The sequence below is a fragment of the Lepus europaeus genome, chromosome 12 (genome assembly GCF_033115175.1).
Source record: "Lepus europaeus isolate LE1 chromosome 12, mLepTim1.pri, whole genome shotgun sequence".
In the NCBI taxonomy this organism is placed as follows: Eukaryota; Metazoa; Chordata; class Mammalia; order Lagomorpha; family Leporidae; genus Lepus; species Lepus europaeus.
Genome location: NC_084838.1, coordinates 100,556,292 through 100,572,233, shown reverse-complemented (window position 1 = coordinate 100,572,233; position 15,942 = coordinate 100,556,292). Strand labels below are relative to the sequence as shown.

General features: G+C 48.7%; 1 pseudogene; it reads right to left on the bottom strand.

The window, feature by feature from the left end:
* Positions 1-1,860: 1,860 nt before the first annotated feature.
* LOC133771082 (alpha-tocopherol transfer protein-like) lies at positions 1,861-4,109 on the bottom strand (annotated as a pseudogene).
* Positions 4,110-15,942: the final 11,833 nt, after the last annotated feature.

Genomic DNA, 15,942 nt, shown 5'->3' with positions numbered 1-15,942 from the left:
AGGTAAGTAGAATGGTGAGTAGACCCTGAGCAGAACTCAGAAAGCCGACTTTCAGCAGCGGCGGGAAAGTCCAAGTTACCACCCCCACCTTTCCCACAGCATCCCCAAAGTCTCAGACAGCAGGAGCACCGTGCACTTCCGGGAGTCAGGCTATGAATCAGAAGGCTGTGTGCGGAGGGCTTTGACATTTGACACACAGATCCTGCCCTCTGTTCTTCACAGGAAGCTTCTCCTCCTCTCTAAGAGAAAAATGCAGGTTTCTCCTTGGGAGAGGGGAAAATGAAACTTATCCGAGTCGGAGACTCAGCTACGTTGAACCAGAGAGCTCATCCTTCTGCCCAAGTGTGGCCCCCAGGGGCAGGAGCCAGAGTTTTACCTTCCAGGGAGATACAGAAAGTGCATTCTTTGTGAATTTGAACCAACCCAAGAGGAATGACCTAAATATGAGGCAACATCAGAAAATTCATGGAAAAGTGGATTTAAAAGTTTATTTGGGGGGCCAGCACCGTGGCACAGTGGGTTAAAGCCCTGGTCTGAAGCACTGGCATCCCATTTGGGTGCCAGTTCTAGTCCCGGCTGCTCCTCTTCCGATCCAGCTCTCTGCTGTGGCCTGGGAAAGCAGTGGAAGATGGACCAAGTCCTTGGGCCCCTGAAGCCATGTGGGAGCCCTGGAAGAAGCTCCTGGCTCCTGGCTTCTGATCGGCACAGCTCCGGCCGTTGTGGCCAACTGGGGAGTGAACCAGCAGATGGAAGTCCTCTCTCTGTCTCTACCTCTCTCTGTAATTCTGCCTTTCAAATAAATAAAAAATAAATCTTTTAAAAAAAAAAGTTTATTTGGGTCCAAGAATTTTTTGGAATCTATGTATAGTTTTTTCATAATATGCCTTTTCCATGAAATTTTTGAAGCCCCCACATACATTAAAAACAAGGATTCCCCCACACCACTCCTCATTCAGACCACCCTACAATGAAGACTACTGTGCACAAAGGACTCTTAAGTATAAGCAGATAAACTACAAAGTGTTTGAAAAAATCCACTCAGGGGAATGTTGGGGAAGAAGCAAACTGGAAAAGATAGGAGAAAGAAAACTTTAGGAAAAAAAAAAAAAAAAACATGAACATGGCCAGCGTTGTGACATAGCAGGCTAAGTCACCACTTGTCATATTGGTGTCCCATATTGGAGTGCTGGTTAGAGTCCCAGCTGCTCTGCTTCTGATCCAGCTCCTGGCTAATGCACCTCTAAAAGCAGTGGAGGATGACCCAGGTACCTGCACCCCTGCCACCCATGTGGTAGACTCGGATGGAGTTCCTGGCTCCTGGCCTAGCCCCAACCGTTTGGGAAATGAACCAGAGGATAAAAGATCTTTCTCTCTGCTTCTCCCTGTGTGTCATTTTGCCTTTCAAATAAATAAATCTTAAAAAGCACACAAACACACACACACATAAAAAAGCAAAAATTAACATCCTCAGAGGACTAAGAAAATACTACACCTCAGAAACAAAACACACAGAAATAGGCAATAACAGAGCAGCATCTAGTGAAACACAAATGTAAATATAACAGAAAAGTCACCCTGGATTGATATATTTGACCACATTGAAATGCAGAAATTCTGCTCAACAGAAGCCATCATCATGGAAATGAAAAGATAAGCCTCAGAGTAGCAAAAGGTATTTGAAATTTTATGACCAATGAAGTATTCTGTACCCAGAATATACAAAAAAACTTGCAAAAATCAATAAGGAAAAACAGGCAGGAACCCAGTAGAAAACTGGGCAAAAGGTTTCAACAAACACTTTACCACAGAGATTATTCAAATAGACGTGAAAAGGTGCTCACAGGAAAATGCAAATTAAAGTCACAGTAACAGGCCCTCAATCAGAATGGCTGAAACAAAAAGCAAACAGGCCAAGAGCAGCAAGCATTAGTGAGAACATAAAAATCAACCAAAACCCTCACGCTCGGCCGGAGGGAAGGGAAATTGGTAAAACCCTTTTGGAAAACTGGCAACACCGACCAATAATTCTACTTGCAGGTATATATCCAACAGGGATACACATTTATGTGACCAAAAGACGTGCAAGAATGATCACAACAACACTGTCCGTCAAAACCAGAAATACTGGCCTATCGACAGTAGGATGGATATATACACCAACAGATTGCCATGTAGCAACAAGAACGAACCCAAGATAAATGAGTATTACAAATAATGTTGAGTGAAGAAGGCCAGGCACAAAAGAGTATGATTCTGCGTGGTTCCACCTGTGCGACTTTCAAACACTAAATGAGGGCACATATCTCCTCACCAAAGAATTTGAGTTGCCAAACTGAAAAGATTTAAGGAGTGTGGGGCACATTAAGTGAGACTAGTCCTCCACCAAAGCTCAATGTTAGAGGATTTGAGAGGCCAGCATTGTGGCACAGTGAGTTAGGCTACCTGCAACACCAGCATCCCAAGTCAGAGTTCTGATTTGAGTCCTGGCTGCTCTGCTTCTGATCCAGTTTGCTGCTAACGTGCCTGGGAAGGCAGCAGATGATGGTCCAGGTACTTGGGTCCTTGCCACCCATGTGGAAGCCCAGGATGGAGTTCTTGGCTCCTGGCTTTGACCTGGCCTGGTCCTGCCCTTTGTGGATATTTGGGAAATGGACCAGAAGATGGAAGACTGCAGTCACTTGCTTGCTTGCTCTCTCTCTCTGCCTTTTAAATAAATAAATCTTTTTTCCCCCAACCTAACAGGATTTTTTATTGTTTAAGACCCAGTCATGCATACTAAAATTTATATTTTCACCACTTTGACTTAGAAAATGCACTAGAAAAATAAACTTTTGGTCAAAACAAACACTAAAGTAGATGAATCCACCATGTGTCCCTATGCCCAGAACCAAACTGAATTTCAGTTTGAAGCCAAGAATGAGACCAGAGGCAGAACTGGTGCCCCCAGCAGGTCAGGAAATTCGTGCAGCTCCCACGCCATCAGAGAGTGCTGTCAGCGGTTCTTGGCCACCAAGAAAGTTCAAGTATTTCACTTGTAACAGGGTCCTACCTGATACGCCAGGAAGCCCAGCTGCATCCTCGAGAATCCACACTGCCAGCCGACACACTGCGGCCCAGGGGTGGCTCAGGGTCCCCTCGGTCCACAGATCCCAAGGCACTGTCCCACGAAGCAAGCTCCCACTAGGGAGGGCACTGTCCCACGAACAAGCTGCAGCTAGGGAGAGCACTGTCCCACGAAGCAAGCTCCCACTAGGGAGGGCACTGTCCCACGAAGCAAGCTCCCACTAGGGAGGGTACCTGACTCACTGATGTTTATTTCAGGGGACTGGCTAACAGCAGGAGGGCAGCTGGGATGTCCCAGCTCGCACCTCTGAGGCCAGTCCCGCAGGCAGCAGCGCCGGGCCGTGAAGCTGTCGCAGGTGGGGCCAGGCTGGCACAACTCTCCCAACAAAGTCCGTCCTCTGAGGTCAGCGGTGGCGTTCCGGGTGGCGGCGTCCAGCTTGGAGGTTTGTGTGGAGAGTTCGGGTCAGACCCGCGGAGGAAGAATCTGCTGTTTTCTCTTTCAGAAATGGGTTTGATGATGGCAAAAATGCCTTTAAATATTCGCGGTCTGTTCACTATGTGGACGGCCTTTGTCCCAGTGGGGAAACCATCCTGGAGGATGCCAATCACCTGGCTATAAAATGAGATAGAATCACAATTCCAGTCACCTGGGTTTCTGCAGGCGGAATGAGCTTCTCTAAGGTGGAGGGTACGGCGCGGATGTCTGGGCGGATGCGAGGATGAGGCAGCCGCGGGGGTCGCCGTGGGGCCGCACGGGGAGGAACCGGAAGCCAGGACAGCTTTCAAGGCCGACGGCTTCAGGCTACTGAAGACTTCCGCCAGCGTCTCCGGCAGCTGTGGTAGCTGCCCAGGAGCTGTAGGGCCCGGTCGCAATCGAGCTTGCGTGGCCGGAAGGCCTCGTCCAGAGACGCCCTTAGGGTCGTGTGTTCCTTGCGCGCCATGTCCCCAGGGGCCTGCACGTGCCTCAGCCTCCTTTCCGGCTTCTCCTGCAGCTTTTCCCCGGCTTTGGCGACCAGCTCGTCAGACAAGGAGCACACGTAGCTCATTCTCGGAGACGGAGCAGGCCGCCTCTGACATTTGCTACCTGGGGCCGCCCGAGCCTGGCCCTGCTACGGGGCGCAGCGCAGGTCAATCCTCAGCGGGCGCCTTGGCGGGCAGTGCGCACCTAAAGTGTGCTAATGGCCTGGGAAAGCAGCGGAAGATAACCCAGGTGCTTGAGCCCCTGCCACCCACGCAGGAGACCCAGCTGAGGCTCCTGGCTTGGGCCTGGCCCAGCCCTCACTCATCAGCAGGGAGCTGGATTGGAAGCAGAGCAGCAGGGACTGGAGTTGATGCTCCAATAGGGGATGCCAGCATTGCAGGCGGTGGCTTAACAAGCTGCACCACAGCACCGACCCCATCCCCAGATTTTTATATCTGCGGAGGCTTCCTGGAACCCTGGATACCAAGCAGTCACCGTATAGGTTGAGGTTCCCGTGAGCCTTTGTCCAGCCACAACACTTTGTTCACAATAACCAAATGCAATTTGTATTATACAGGTTCGTTTGCCAGTAGCTTTGTAAAACAAGTTAGGCTCATGAACGTTGAAAATCTGATGTTCTGAATAACCCTTTTCCTACATAGCACTTAGCAGATATTTTAAAAATTCTGCAGCCGCCTGGTCGACTGAGCCTTGCTTGCTTGGGAGTTTAACATTTTTCACATCATACATTTTTCCCTTGAAAACACGTGAGCCAGCCAGTACTAGGCAGGAGAGGTTTCACGTTTCCTGACCCCAGTGATGTGACTATAAATTTCTTTGGCTTTCAGCCTCACTGCAGTGCTGTGAACCAAGTTTCTGGGTTTTTGGCATTTTTTTTTTTTTCCTCTCAGCCATCAGCTAATGAGCCCATGGATTTAACCGTTCTTCAGTCTTTTCCATAGTTACCTCATGTACTATAGATTCTACTTCAGCATTTTCTGGAGCAGGCGCCTGTGCAGATGGGTGAATTTCATCTTCCTTTTTCTGGATAAACCATAATTTTGATTCATTAACATTGAACTCACAGCCAACAGCACTAAATATAACTCGTGCCTGAACGCAGCTCATCTGACGTGTGAATTTTCTCCAATAGGCACGTCACAGCCTTCCTGCACTTAGGACACCAGGCACTCCTCAGCACCGTGCTTGGGGCCCATTTTAAACAATGACAGCAAGCAAACGCCACGCCTCCCCCTTGCCTCCGAAGGCAGCCTGCAGACCCTCCTGGAGCTGGTTGACTGAAGCCATCAGAGCCTAGTTGGAGAATGAAAGTTCAAGTTTATTTAGCTGATCAAACTGAGGACTTAAACCTGGAAACAACCAGCCTGAATTGACTGCTCCACAAGCCCCAGGTGGGTTTCAGGTTTTATGCTTTTCTTCCTGAGTTTTACAACCTAGGTTTATGTGTGGCATCTTGGACACTGACCATCAAAGAATACCTTGTTGATCACTGAACAATATCTGGTAATAGCTAACAAACTTGACTGTGGCTTAAGCAAGTGCGTTACATTCCCATACTCCATGTTTTCTATATGCAGGGAGAGCAAAGAATGACACTAAAAGTAACGCTCACTGCTTCTTTCAGTATGTAGGTGTTTCCTTGGTCACAGCTGGAGTTTGGTGACAGGTCCCAGTACCTGGGAACCTTCTGCAGGTGTCTCACTGCACAGACAGAACCCAGCTGACTCAGGCCTCTGTAGTCAATCAGTCCACCGTGAAGTTTGCAAGTTTGAAATGGCAAACACTTTGTCCCTGGCCATTTTGCAATGGCTTCCCAAGATAAAAACACAGGGAATTCAAGAGGAAGCAATGCTACATTTTTTTATTTTTTAATGTTTTATAGAAACCAAGAAAAGAATGTTATTATTCACAGTGTCCTTTAGGTAAACTCTGGGGTCATGATGTGGTTGAGAAACCAAATTTACCACTGAAAAGCAGTGCACACGTGGGAGCGTAGGAAAATATTTGCTAGATATTTATAGATTCACTTTTGAATTAGGGAGTCAACTCAGTCAAGAGGTAGTCTCTGAGCCCCCCACACTGCCTGGAGCCGAGTTACAAAGATGAGTAAGGTCCTGCTCACCCCCAGGAATGCTCAGCCCAGTGGCATACACTCTGGGGGAAGGGGCTAAAATCCTTCACCATGGGCATCTCCAGGCTAGGAAGAGGCAAGAGCCTCTTAAGGGGACCAGAAGAACCACATGATTACATCAGAGTGCAGCTGGCTTATAGTACATCCAGACCTCCACGGGGAGAAAGACTAACAGGTGTAGAAGGGAACTCACTGGCTAGCAGAGCCAAACGCTGGGAATAGATTCCATCAGACACAGCTTGCCTCAGAGTCCCAGTGGCGATCATCTCTGTCCCCAGAGACACTCTACTCCACGTACATTGTGGTTTGTTTATTTACAAATTAAAGGCCTGAGATCTATGCAACCCCACATTGAGCAAATCTTTGTGTATCTTTTTTCCAACAGTTCAGATAATCCTTGGCATTTTTAGCAATAATGTGTTTTTACTTAAGTTATGAATAAAAATTTATTTATTTATTTGAAATGCAGAGCTGGAGAGAGAGACATCAACAGAAAGAGAGAGAGATCTTCCATCTGCTGGTTCATTCCCAAAACTGCCACAATGGCAGGCGCTAGGCCAGGCCATAGCCAGAAACCTAGAACTCCATCTAGGTCTCCCAAGTGGGTAGTAGGGGCCCAAATATTGGGCCATCTTCTGCTGCTTTCCCAGGCGTATTAGCAGGGAACTGGATCAGAAGTGGAGCAGCCAGGACTCTAGCCGGTACCCATATGGGATGCTGGCGTTGCAGGCATAACCCATTATGCCCCAGTGCTAGCTTCTGTGCATTGTGTTTTTAAGACATAATGCTACTGCATATTGATGAACTGCAGCATGGTGTAAACATAACTCTTATACACCCAGGGAAACCAAAACATTCATGTGACTCACTTGGTCTCCGTCTTAGTACTGTGGCCTGGAACAGAACCCGCCAAATCTCTGGGGTGTGCCTTGTGTGACTTGTTCCCTCCAGTGGAGACATGAAGGTCTCCAGGAAGGCGCCTCCTCTTGCTCTGACAACCCCACACAAGTCTGCTGCAACTCCTCATGCCCTAATTCACCACCAGCCTCTGAGTATCCACAGTCCCTGCTGGCCAGCATTCGCGGGGCATTCAGGGTTCTGTGGCTTTCTCCCTCCTCCTGCAGACGCGGGGTCCTAAGCGGGTTAGCATGATCTCTCCCAGGGCAGCTTGGAGCCCCGAGAATCCCCTGCATCCTCACCAGCACAGCATTAGTTCTCTCATACCCTACTGGCCACAGCACCTACAGACAGGCCCACGTTCAACAGGAGAAACAAGCCAGGCTCTCCACCGAGACGTGTTCAGGTAGCAGCGGCTGCCATCAGTGCTGCAGGTGGAGGATACAAGGCTGGGCAGGCACCTTTACGGAAGACCCTAAGTGGCCAAGTGGGTTTATTGGCAAACATTCCACCTCGGTGCTCCCGACAGCAGGCTCTCCTGCACGCCAGAAACCCTAAGTGAGAAACACATGTAAAGATCCGTGGCCTTTGTTTTTGACAACATCACAGATGTTTGTTTTACTTGAAAAACAATATGAGGGTACTCCAGAAAGTTCATGGAAAACAGAATTAGAGATAATTATTTTGGTGCAAAATAACTTGGAAATCCATTCATGGAGGAGTCTTCAAAATTGCATAGAAAATTGTATCATGGAAAAGCTAAGTGGATTTAGAAAGTTTTTGCATGAGAATGAACTCTTTCTATTTTTCTTTTTTTTTTAAGATTTATTTATTTATTTGAGAGAGTAACAAAGAAAGAAAGAGAGAGAGGCAGACAGAGAGAGAGGGAGAGACAGAGAGTCAGAGAGAGATCTTCCGTTCACTGGTTCACTCTCCAGATGGCTGAAGTGGCCAAGACTGTGCCCGGCTGAAGCCAGGATCCAGGAGCTTCTTCCAGGTCTCCCACATGGGTGGCAGGGACCCAAGCAGTTGGACCATCTTCTGCCGCTTTTCCCAAGTGCTTTGGCAGGGAGCTGAATCAGAAGTGGAGCAGCCAGGTCTCGAACCAGTGCCCATATTGGATGCCAGCATTGTAGGCGGCAGCTTTACCCACTATGCCACAATGGCAAGCCCCAAACTGTGTCAGCTCTTTCTGAGCTACTGTCGCATGTCAGTGGCTTTGCCACTGAATAGATTCAATGTCAGGGATCCAGCCCTTCCCAGTTTGCCCCGTGACTTCATGGCCCCTGCCTTCCTGGTTGGGAGGACAGATAGGATGCTGTTTAGATATTAGAAATTTGGGGTGAAGGGTTAGGAATGCTGTGCAGGCAGCGGTGTGCAAGAGACTGGTGGGTGCCTGAGCTGCTCACACACATGTTGGAGGATTAGTAAAGGGTCTCACTGTAATCGTTTATTCTCTGGACATTTTTCTGATTACTCGAATATGTGCCTGTTAAATATTTCACATAATTTTTAAAAGCATAGGAAAAACATCTGAATCCACGAGAGTGATAACCACAGTAACACGAGGGTCCCATCCTCATGTGTAGATCTCTGTACATTGATACACACATACTTAATTTTACAAAAATGGCCCATCTCAGAGTTGCTGTTTCTATTATAGACACCTTTTCCATTTTTGGACACTTTTTAGGTCCCTCCTTCAACCTCATTTAACCCTGCCTTCTATGCTGATTTTTCCACGGGCTTATAATCAGATGCTAACACATTAAAACGTTTTTAGGTGTTTCCGTTTTCTATATTTTACCAAGAAGATTACTACTTTATAGATTTGCCTGTGTCTTGATTTTCTCACTTCCAGCTTGGAAATGCCTCCACACCACACGGTATAGACCTGACTCCCTCTAAAGTTCACATTTCATGGAATGTACATCCCATAACTATCTACTTGAACAATTTATTTTCAGAAAATTTACCATGAGGGATTTGTGGAATAAAAGCTGCAATAAGTATTCCTGTATAATGTATATCATCTTAAATTTTTTAAAAATTTATTTTCATTTTGTTTGAAAGGCAGACACACACACACACACACACACAGAGTCCCCATTTACTGTTCTTTCCCTAAATGCCCACCACAGCCAGGGCTCGATGAGGCTGAGGCCAGGAGCCCAGAACTCAAACTGGGTCTCCCAAGTGGGGTGCCAGGGACATACATGCTTGAGCCGTCATCTGCTGCCTCCCAGAATATGCAATAACAGGAAGCTAGAGTGGAAGCAGAGAAGCTGAGACTTGAACCAGGCACCCAGATGTTGGATGCAGCTGTCCCAACCTAACTGGCCCCCAGATGTAGGTCTCAGTGTTTCTGTTCCTCCTGCCTAAATTCTCAAGTGTGGACTAGTTAGCTGTGTTACACCTGCACGTTTTTAATCTTTATACATGTAGCCAGACTACCCTCCAGAGGGATGGAGCAGTTTTCAGTCCCATTAGCACTGAATCCATCTCTTTTTCCACATATCTCCACCAGCCATAGAGGTGATCATTCTTGTAATTTTTGTATATGTACATATGACAATTTTAGCAAATCTTTGGTGATTGTTTATTTATAGTTAATAACTTTCAGATCTTTTGCTTTTTTAAGTGTTCTGTTCTTATTACTGCTCAAGTGTTCCTTATATATTATTGAATTAATTTTTTATCTTTCGTATGCATTGCAAATATTTGTCCAATCTAAGTCTTTTGACTTCTTTGGTATCTTTATTTTTATGTGTGTGTTATTTGTATATATGTATTGATATGTGTGTATATGTACAAAATAAACACATACATATGTATATTAAATTTTTCTGGCATCAACTATGTCTATACAGAATTTCTACCTTTAGTTTTGGCTTAAAAAGATCTCTCTGACCCCTGGGTTTCCATATATTCTCTTGGACTTTTTGTAAACATTGTATCATTTCTCTATTTATTTTATACTTGCTTTATTCCTTATGTAGTTTGTGTATGATGGACCAGTAGGACCTTCATTTTTCCAGAGGGATAGGTTGTTTGGCCCAAATCATTTGCCAAACAAACTGCCTTTTCCTCTGAGCCCGCAGCGGCTCCTTGTGACAGGCTGTGGCAAAGGACACTGCACTTCTCTCCGCCCCACAGCCTGCCCCACTGCCTGTCTATTCCAGTGTCATTACCCTATGGTCCTTGTTACAGACCATTCTTTTTACCCAAGTTCTGCCTCACAGTAGCCACCGCCTGCTCTCTCCTGAAGTCTGTACCCACCTTCTCCTGAACACAGGTAGCCCCAGCCCTGTGGTCAGCGTGGCCCCAGCACACTGTTTGCGAAGAGGCCATGAGTGCAGCGCCCTGCTCTGCCCCTGCCCTCCAGTCTCATCCCGACAGAATGGCAGGGCGCGGGGACTCCGGGCTGTGCTGGTGTCAGCAGCAGCCCCTTCCCCAGCTGCACCTCTGATGGTTGCTTTGGGGCAGAGTTCCCTCTGTGAGAAAGAGGCACCCCCTGGTTCTGAGCCTCTGGGCTCTGGGTGGGTCTGTATCACGATGGCCTGGCCTGCTGGAAGGAATGCAGGTGTGCCAGGCCCTAGGACACCAAGCCCAGTGCAGCAGGGCTACTGCTGAAATGACATGCTGCTTCCACGGGGAGCCCTGCTCCCTGGAGCTGCTCTGCTCAGGGGTGTCTCCTTGGGTGCAGGACGCACGTACAGATCCTCAGACCTACGAACCCAACCCCCACGGCCTAGAGGCAGCCACAACACCTGTTGCTTGTTTTGTTATCTTCGTGTTCACATATTCTCCTAATAATATGTTCATGTCACCCCTTCTTTTTTTAAGATTTATTTTATTTATTTGAAAGACAGAGTTACAGAGAGAGGTAGAGCCAGACAGATAAAGAGGACTTCTATCTGCTGGCTCACTCCCTAAATGACTGCAACAGCCAGAGGTGAGTTGATCTGAAGCCAGGAGCCAGGAGCTTCTTCCCGGTCTCCCACGCAGTTGCAGGGGCCCCAAGGACTTGGGCCATCTTCTGCTGCTTTCCCAGGCCATAGCAGAGAGCTGGATCAGAAGTGGAGCGACCAGGACTCAAACTGGCACCCAAATGGGATGCTGGCACTGCAGGCCAGGGCTTTAAACTCTGCACCACAGCACCGGCCCCTTCGCTTCTTGATGTATAACGTTGAAACGCTATCAATTGGTTTTAAGCTGTTAAATGTGAGGGGTGTTTACACAAATCCAGCCCTCCTTTTCTGAGCCTGTTTTCTGTTGCTGGACCAAGATACCCCAGACTTGAAGATTTCTGAAAAACAGAGGTTTATTTAGCTCAACAGTTCCGGAGGCCAGGAGATCCAAGAGCCTGGCACCAGCACCAGCTCAGCACCTGGTAAGGGCTTCCTGCTGTGCCATCACCTGGCGAAGACATCCCATGGTGAGGCCGAGCAAGGTGCCCTTGGGTCTCTCTCTCTTCCATTGATGTTACCCTGGAGACCCCACCCTCAAGACTGCATCCAAATCCAGGCACTATTACCAAAGGCCCCACCTCCAAATACCACCCCACAGGGATTTGGGGGTTAAGTTTCCAACCCAAGAATGGCCATGCCCAGGCCGCAGTACCTCCCAATGCCCGCATTTCCTTAGCCCAGGACCCTCCAGCCTCACACAGGAACCTGCTCTCTGCAGCCGCTGGGGCTCCTCACAGGTCTCCCCTGCCTTCCTCACTGTGGCTGCGCCTTCAGCCTGGCTCAGCTCCGGGCCTCCTTCCACAGCAGGCCCTGCACAGGCGCTGCAGCTGGGACAGTCAGCTCTTCCTCCAGACCCCTCTGATCTGCTTTCCAGCTTCTGAAAAGAAGACGAAATGTCCCCACCTGCTGCTAATTTCCGAGTGCATTCCTCCCAGTCCACGCAGTGGCTTTTCCAGCAGAGTCATTGTCCACATGTCCTGGTGGCCCTGAGCCACTTTGGTAAGTGGGTCGAGGTCACAGGCAGTGTTGAGGATAGTACTTCTGCTTGGGACCAAGCCGCTGCCCAGAACATACCCAGAAGCACAACTGACGAAAGCCCCAGGTGCCCTCTTGGGTGGTCCGGAGGGGCTCTGGAAACACCAAGTGCTGTCTCTCCTGCCCTGCACAAAGCACGTTTCTCCCTGAGCACCCAGCGTGAAAAGTCCAGGTCACTCATTAGGGACTGAACCATGCCCCGCCCCCAACTCCACGAATTCACGTGGTGAAGCCCTAACCCCCAGGACCTCAGACTGTGGCTGAATTTGGAGATGGGGAGGGTGTCTTTAAATATGTGTTTACATTAACATGATGCCATGGGGGCGGGTCTTAACCCAGAATGACAGGTGCTCTTATCAGAGAGGAGATCAGGACACAGACACACAGGGAGAAGATGCCTCAGGAGAAACCAACCCTTCGGGCACCTTGATCTCGAACCTGCAGCCTCCAGACTGTGAGGAAGGAAGCACCTGCTATTGCAGCGCACAGTGGGTGGGGCTTTTATCGCAGCAGCCAGAGCTGAGGAACACAGCACCCCGATCAAGTGCTCCTCACAGCACATTCGGACCTGAGAAACTTAACCTCTGGTAGACCAGCCGTCCAGATAAGAGCGCTTCAGTAGGCGACCAAGACCCCAGCTAGACAGGGCTTGTCTTTGCTTATATTACAGTTATAAAGCTTTTGTAGCAATGATACTTGAAAGCGCTTGTCACTCTTAAAGTGAATGGTCTACGGATGAGTATGGTTAATTGTGTTAACCTTTAAATTGGTCATATTCTGAATTAGCAGCTTTCCTCGGTTTCTGCTTTTCAAGGGGCTTCTGTTATGCTGTGTTTTGCTGATTCCCGCTCCCCTCAGCATTTCAACTCCACAAGTGAATGTCAGCTCTGCCAGCATTGTAATCATTCCATTTAGCATGGAAATGATTACAGTGAATTACGTCACCCCTTGCCCACTTGGCTCATAACCATCAAACAGAGAAACAGGGACAGAGGCCTGCCAGAATCCAGCAGCCAGGATCCCAGGAACTCCAACTGTAACACTTGGCACAGGTGCTCATGACAAAGTGACAGGGACAGGAAGGGCAGGCATCAAATAGGACGGACTGGGTAGCTGAGAATGCAAACATCTGTCATTGGGGACACCACAAGGTGAGGCCAAAGATTACCTAGAGGCAGGGGAGTCCAAGGACTTCCAAGGATGAGGGTGTGTGCTGGAGAGGAGAGAGAAGACTACCCCCATCTTGACTGCAGGAGCTGTGAGGGTAGAAGCACCCCCAAGTGCTTCCTCCACCTTCCTATGAGAGGCCCCACCAGTGGAATGTTGAGCACAGCGTGGGACCAGTAAGCGCTGAGTGAAGAGAAGCTGATAATCTGCACATGCATGAATCATAAGCACATACTCATTTAAACTTAAGTCAGTAGGTTGAAAAGAATATTGACTGAAAGAATACCAGCTCTCACCTGTCTGGTGCCTGCCAATGGCGTGCACGCTTCCAGGGTAGTTGGAATAGAGCCCCTGTCTCTAATGCCTTTGATACAGACTTTATCTCCCTCCCTAGGCTTATAGTTCCTGTCTTCTCTTTGATGATCCCAGTGAACTCCTTTCTAAAGATTAACTCACTAAATTAAGGGAAAGGGGCAAAGATTATACCAGCTCCACAAGACTGCAGATCACAAGACTCAAAAAGTTCAACAATCTTCCTTATAGTTAACATCCTAATGCCAAGCTCCATTCTCAGACATTTCACAGGAATGGAAGGTCCTGGTCAAGCAAAGTAAGAATCAATTTATCCACTGACTCCAGACAGACCAGAGGCCACTTTGCCAACACCAGACTCCTATCTCTGACCAATCCCAGGAAGGCCATGAACATGGTGGATGAACCAGAGACCCTCACATGAGCTGATCACGCACTACTTAACTCCAACTTTAATCTATGTGATTCACCACCCTAATCCCTCAGGGAGTCTAGGAATTGAGCCACAGCTGCCTGACTTCTTGTACTGCACATTGCAAAATAAATTCCTACTTTGTCCAACCATCCCAGTGTCACTGAATGGCTTGCTGCATGTTAGTCGAGCAAACCCAGGTTTTATTAGGGGTTCTGCAATAGAGTGCAGGCATGTGTTCTAAACCTCCAGCCATAATGGCCATATTAACATTTTGGCAACCTAGACCTCATACCCCTTATGTGAGCTAGATCACTGAGACGTTCCAGTCTGGTGCTTGGCCTTGAACCTTGGAGTCAGAAGGAGGAAATGCTGGACCTGCAGCAGCCCCACCTTCCCACAGTCTGCAGGTTGGGGTGAAAACAGGGATGGCAGAGACCGGAAGTGCACCCTGGACCTTCCCCATCCCTGGGGCCACAGCTCAAGCTGGATCTACCTGGCCTCCCATCAGGAAAGCAAGTGAATTCACTGTTTCTCTTAAGCTGATCTGAGCTGGGTTTCCCTCACACAGGATTTGGTACCTGGTGTGGCTGTGGCATGCAGATGAGATGTGGTCAGGTGAGCAAATTGGGGCTCTCTATGAACCAGTCATTCTCAAAGTGAGCCAAAGCCACTGGTGGGTCCTTACCCCTTACTGCTGGAACTGAACCATGGGGCTGAGCTTTATTCAGAAGGCTGAGTGGAAAATATCCAGTATCAGGAGGGCCAGCGGTCCTCCCCAGACTTCAGCCAGGAGACAAGCCTTCCTTCAGTCTGCCAGCAAGACAACAGAATTCAGTTTGTTTACACAAAAGCAAGCACGGAGAGATGGGCTCTTCCGCCTGAGACCAGAGGCCTGGCGCAGATAAAGGTCTGTAGTCATGCCCTTTTTTGGGTTCTAGACAGCAGATTCCTCGCCCTACCTGGAGCCTATGTGAGCAAGCAACAGGTGTGTAGAATTGCTGGGGGCTCCAGAGATTCTAGGAACCAGAGCACTCAGAGCTGACCAGGGCTGGGCCCGTAGGTGAGCTTCATGGTACTCAAAGGTGAGGGAGACCAGGGATTTTTTGTGTTTTGTTTTTTGGTTTTTTATTTGACAGGTAGAGTTGCAGATAGATAGAGAGACAGAGAGAAAGGTCTTCCTTCCATCGGTTCACTCCCCAAATGGCCGCCACGGCCAGTACTGCACCAATTCAAAGCCAAGAGCCAGGTGCTTCCTCTTGGTCTCCCATGTGGGTGCAGGGCCCAAGGACTTGGGCCATCCTCCACTGCACTCCCAGGCCACAGCAGAGAGCTGGACAGGAAGAGGAGCAACCGAGACTAGAACCCGGCGCCCATATGGGATGCCAGTGCCGCAGGCAGAAGATTAACAAAGTGAGCGGTGGCGCAGGCCCTGAGACCAGGGTTTTCCTGTACTGGGCCACCCTTGTACCATAGGCCATACACAGTACCTGCCAGGTGGCTGGCACCTGTACCTGAGTGTCTTGTTCTGGTTCTTCAGCTCCAGGAAGTAACAGCTCTCCATCCCCTACCTGCCACTCCCCACTCCCTGCACCCCTGCACCTCCCCACATGGCTTCCTTCAACCCTGCCTCCACTTTGTGAACAATCCCTTTACAGTGTCCACTTCGAGCATGTTACACACACACACCCCCACACACCACGACCATGACCACCACCACCACAACCTTCAGTGGCACAAGGGCAGGTTGGAGATCTTGGGACACAGTTTTTGTCACCTAGTGTTGTGCCTGTCAACCTGAACTACAGTCAGTGAGATTCTCCAAAGATTAATGATACTTGTCTAGGAACAGCAGGGCACAGCAATGGGAATGTGCGTGCCATAGTAAGCTAAGATGTATTCCAAGAGGGTGAAACAGGGAAGATGTTCGAAGGTGAAACGCTGCAGGCCACCCTGTTGAAGGATCACACAC